We start from the raw sequence: 5714 nt of genomic DNA, 5'->3' as shown, positions 1-5714 counted from the left end.
GTCCACAGTATTACCATGTAGTACCAGGGCTTGAACCTTGGCTTGATACACAGTGAAGTGTGTGCTTTATATATAATTACAAAATTTAGTACTGATATCAAGGAAAAGTCACAGTATTGCTGCAAGGCAGAAGGGGTGCCTTCAGTAGACTGGAAACCGTAATGATTTCCTGGTAAATGGATGGAAGATTAGGTCGTGTTGAAAGGGGTTCCCACAATCCTCAGATCAGGCAAGGTCTGCCACACAAGTTGCAGTGCCCCAATCTGGGGGTGCAATCTAAAAGGAAGTCAGGAGGCACTCCAAGTATACTACAGAGGTTATAGTTAAAAGGATCAGCATTTCTCTCCTTACCCCAGAACTTCTTGCCAGTAAAGAAAGCTCTGAGGGCCCTTTGCCGTGGGCAGGGAACTAGGGAGAATATAGAAAATGAGGAATTACTGGCATGAGCAGAAGTGCTGAACTCAAACCCCATCACCTAGTAGCTTGGATCTGGGGCACCGACAAGATGCTGGCTAACCATTATTCTCTTATGGACCCTGACACCAAACTCACTGGGAACATGACATTGTTGCCTACTAAAAATCAGCTCAAAGGACCTGCTCCAAGAGAGACAAAAGATACAGATATTGTGTATGTATCTATTACTTCAAGGCCAATGTGTTCTTCAAAAAACTATGAAATTAAGAATGAAGCTGATAGGACCTTAATATATATAGATAGATAGATATAGATATATCTATAGATAGATAGATAGATAGATAGATAGATAGATAGATAGATCCCTCTACATTTCTGAGTGTCTAAAGAAGCTCCAAAAAGTACAGTCCTAAAAACCAAGGTGAGAAAGAAATGTATATACTGGGAATCACTAATTTCCCCACTCTTGGAGAGCTTGGTTTTCCACTTAATGCAATTTATGCCAAACCTGAAAACAAATAAGATGAGGTGATGAGAGCATACTTACAGTAGCTAAGGCAAGAGATGGGACTGAGATTTTGTGTGATACTTTTTGACTCTTAGAATAATAAACCCAGCAAGTGGTAGACTTAGTTTGTGAAGAGACAGTTCATGATTACAAGAGTTTTTCAGGACCTGGTCAGTAAAGAGGCAGGTATTGTCTCTACAGCTGTGGACAGCAGTTTATAGTAATATGTACACAGTTATTTGCCTCTATTTCATAGTTTTATACAGAATAGAGAACAGAGCATGTCTCTTCTTGAAAAGCTCTTTATTGTACACGCTATAATACACAAGGACCCAGGTACTTGCAAAGCTTTCCCCCTCATCCCCACCTGCAGGGGGGAAAGCTTTGCAAGTAGTGAAGCATTGCTGCAGGTGTCTTTCTCCCTCTCTATCACCCCCTTTACTATTGATTTCTGGCTGTCTCTATCCAATAAACAAATAAAGACAATTAAAAAAAGAAAGAAAAACTCTTTATCAAGAATTTGGGGGAGGGGTTTGAGTTTTGACTTTCTGCTTTATTAAGCGGGTGCTTAATAAAAGTGATAGTAAAGAAATTTCTAACATCCTAAAAAAAGGGGAAAATGAGGAATTACTTACACTCATGGCAAATTTAAGATAACCAAATCTGTAAAGATTAAGAGAAGTTTTCAGTAGCGGTGAGAAGGCAGAGCTGTCCTAAAGCCAAATTTGTAATGCTCTTGGATATAGACTCAGATAATGAGAAACTCCACATGTAAAAAAAAAAAAAAAAGATTCCATATTCATTTTTCTGCAATGTATATATGGGCAAGTGACATGTGCACTTACCAGAAAGGTGAAAAACACCAATAAATTGCTATGGAGATGAAACCTGAAATGAGGTTGCTGTGGTAATTGTTTTTAAAAGACCATATCACCTTGGGGATGAAGGAAGCCCCTGTATGGGCTTGCAGTTAAAAGCCAAATCACAGACTCTTTCATCAGGGCCAGGTGCTCTTTCGGTATCTTTTTCTTTTTCCTTTTGTCTTTATTTTCCTCTTGTCATCCCTAAAGGTAGGATGTTTAATGTTGAAGACTGTGATTCCACTCTGGCTGTGCCACTAAAGTCATTGAAGTGTGAGAAAAAAGGGCCCTCTTCTCTGACAATCTACTCACTTGTTGGGTGACATTGGACAAAACCCTACTCTCTTTCCCTGGGTTTCCTACTGAAAAGTGAGGAGGCTAGACTAGATGATCTCTAAGATCTTTCTAATACTTATCTCTCCCATGGCATTCTTTGCCTCCCATGTAATAGATCATCTGAGCTATCCATGGTGCTGAATACCTGGCTCAAGCTTCTGAGTTTTGTCATTTTTCTGGACAGATATTGACTGTCTGCCACATTCCTAGAGACTGCTGAGTTCAGGTCACCTCATGAGTCCAGGGACCTCTTCACAGCTAGATAAAAGACTCTGTCAGGTCTTAGCCTTCAGAGGGCCCTGGGAAAGGAATCTGGAGATGTCATCTTTGCCTTGCTCTGTTACTTGCTCTCAGTGGGTTTTGGCAAAGCCACATCTCTGTGGGCATTTGTTTTTTCATTTGTGAAACTAATGTGGGAGCTAAGATGATCCTTAATCCCTCTGGGCTCCAGTAGAATCCTGAAAATTTGAGTTATGGGGAGGAGACCATAAAAATCCAGTCATTCTCCACCTGTCTTAAATCTCAGTTCTCTAGTAGTGACTGAGGGTGAAGAGCAAAGAACATTCCCTTGGTAGGAACATGCGTTCTTTTGTCTGGAAGAAAAGATAGGCAGTGAACAGATGTAGCATTTACATTTTCTCAAATGACAACTGAACACTAAGGATGACTGGTGCTTGTTATGAAATGTGTAAAAACTATTAAAAAAAATTCCCAACTTGGATCACCCACCTACTTATCTGATCATCTTTCCAGAACCTGTTTCACTCTTTGGTAGCATGAGATGAAAAAGACAAAGAGCCCAGAGGGATAGAGAATGGGAAAGCTATCAGGGGAGGGGATGGGATATGGAGATTGGGTGGTGGGAATTGTGTGGAGTTATACCCCTCCTACCCTATGGTTTTGTTAATTAATCCTTTCTTAAATAAAAAAAAAAAAAAAAGAAAAAGAGATAGAAGATTAACAGGAACACATGCTAGGAGGGACAGACATGATTTGTTCCAAAATGCCCTGTGTTTTTCACCCTTCAGCTCCCCTACTTGGCTACATAATGTGATGGTTGGGGGCTGTGGAGTCTGTAGTCTGGAAAAGCCCTTGATTCAAATCTGTTTCTGCTACTTGTTAATTGTAAGGCTTTCTTTCTAAGCCTCAGCTTGCTTCTTTCTTTCTCTTTCTTTCTTTCTTTCTTTCTTTCTTTTCTTTCTCTCTCTCTTTCTTTCTTTCGCCTCCAGGGTTACTGCTGGGGCTCAGTGCCTGCACTACAGATTATGAATTCACTGCTCCTGGAGGCTGTTTTTTCCCTTTTGTTGTTTATCGTTGCTGTCATTAGTATTGTTATTACTGTCGTTGTTGTTGGATAGGATAGAGAGAAATAGAGAGGAGGGGAAGACAGAGAAGGGGAGAGAAAGATAAAGACCTGCAGACTTGCTTCACCACCTGTGAAGCGACTCCCCTGCAGGTAGGGAGGGGGATGTGTCAAACCTAGATCCTTCCTCCGGTCCTTGGTCCTTGCGCTTTGTGCCACGTGCGCTTAACCTGCGGCGCTACCGCCTGGCCCCCAAGCCTCCGTTTCTTAATGTGTGAAATGGGAGTTAACATATTCTTCTATGAATTGTTGAAAGAATTAAATGACATCATTAACTAAAATAAGCACAGTATCTATAGCTATATAATGAACTACTCCCATCCCTAAACTTTATGATTTAAAAATGATAATCACAGGAGTTGCGGTAGCACAGCGGGTTAAGCGCAGGTGGGGCAAAGCGCAAGGACCGGCGTAAGGATCCCAGTTCGATCCCCTGGCTGGCCAACTGCTGGGGAGTCGCATCACAAGCAGTGAAGCCGGTCTGCAGGTGTCTATCTTTCTCAACCCCTCTGTCTTCCCCTCCTCTCTTCATTTCTCTCTGTCCTACCCAACAATGACAACAATAACTACAACAATAAAACAAGGACAAAAAAAGGAAATAAATATTAAAAAATGACAATCACTGTATTATCTTTTATGCTTCTGTGAGTAGGCTAGGATGGCAGCTCTGCTGATGCATGCATACAGCACTGGCATGAACTGTGGTCATCTGAGGGTCAACTGGCGAGAGTGTTCAAATCTGGCAATGTAGACAGCTGGAAGACTAAGCTTGGCTAGGATGGTTGGCCTTCTGTACCTCATCACATTTCTTCTCCCTGTGGTTTATCCACATGGTCTCTACAGCAGGATAGGATAGCTGCACTTACTACATAGCAGCTTAGTACCACAAAGTGCAAACACAGTGAATACTTTTCAGGATGTTATAAAACTCAGGCTCAGAATTAGCATATTTTGTCTTCTGCCTCATCTTATGTATTCAGTGGGTCACTGGGCTGGTCCAGATCCATATTCAGAAGTGTGACTAAATGAAGGCATGAATACAGGGAGGCCTGGTTTAGTAGGATGTATCTTTGGAAAACAATGACTATATTGGTATAGAAATAGTTTATGTTGGAATTTCAGAATGCTCCACTCCCTAATCTCCATTTGAGAAATACCATCTATTGTTGAATTTGCAGAGGCATAAAGAAATATTTGTTGTCTGTATAGAATAATTTAGAATAACGTGACTATTACCCTGCTGCCTCCTAGGGAATATTACTGTTTCTTTCATATCATCCCACAGGTCTAGGACAGAACTCTGCATATAATCAGTATTAAATTTTTTAAAAGATGCATTTTGTTGGATATTAATATTTCTATACCGGTTGTACTTAATATTTTCTTTGACTACCTTTCCTTTAACCTTTTTCTTACAAGTCTTTTATGTCATCAAATAAAATATAACTAGAATGTCTGGGAGATAGGATAGTGGTTAAAACATTAGACTGACTCTCAAGCATGAGGTCTCGAGTTCAATCCCCGATGTATCAGAGTGATGTCTGATTATTTCTCTCTCTCCCCTCCTTCCTCATGAATAAATAAAAATCTTTAAAATATATATAACTTGATTTAAAATATAAGTATATAGACATTAAAATGTATACTTATGTTACTGGCATGTTTCATCTATTTCATTTACTAACTTGAACCCAGGTTCTCATGTATGGTAACATGTACAATTGATCAGGTGAGTTTCCACCTGGCCCAATTCTTTTTTGTTTTTTTTTCTTTCCTTCCAGGGTTATTGCTGGGGCATGGGACCAGCACTACATATCCACTGCTCCTGAAGGACACATTTCCCCCCCATTTGTGTTGCCCTTGTTGTGGTTGTTATTGTTGCTCTAGCTGCTGTTGCTGTTAAATAAGACATAGAAAAATCGAGAGAGGAGGGGAAGACAGAGAGGAGGAGAGATAGACACCTGCAGACCTGCTTCACTGCTTGAAAGGTGACCCCTGCAAGTAGGGAGCTGGGGGCTTGAACCAGGATCCTTATGTCGGTCCTTGTGCTTTGCACCATGTGCACTTAACGTGCTCTGATTTAGAGCACTGCTCAGCTCTGGCTTATGGTGGTACTGGGGATTGTACCTGAGACTTTTGGTGCCTCCGATATGAAAGGCTTTTTGCATAAATATGATGCTATCTCCCCAGTCTTTGATTATTTGTTTAGTTTATGTTTTGAGAGTTCATT

General features: G+C 40.7%; 1 pseudogene; it reads left to right on the top strand.

Moving 5' to 3' along the window:
- The first annotated feature begins 502 nt into the window (after positions 1-502).
- On the top strand, positions 503-1103 carry LOC103119382 (actin-related protein 2/3 complex subunit 3-like; annotated as a pseudogene).
- The last annotated feature ends 4611 nt before the right edge of the window (positions 1104-5714 follow it).

Source organism: Erinaceus europaeus, chromosome 12 (genome assembly GCF_950295315.1).
Source record: "Erinaceus europaeus chromosome 12, mEriEur2.1, whole genome shotgun sequence".
Classification (NCBI taxonomy): Eukaryota; Metazoa; Chordata; class Mammalia; order Eulipotyphla; family Erinaceidae; genus Erinaceus; species Erinaceus europaeus.
The sequence above is the reverse complement of the archived record's forward strand: the minus strand, read 5'-3'. Positions and strand labels throughout refer to the sequence as shown.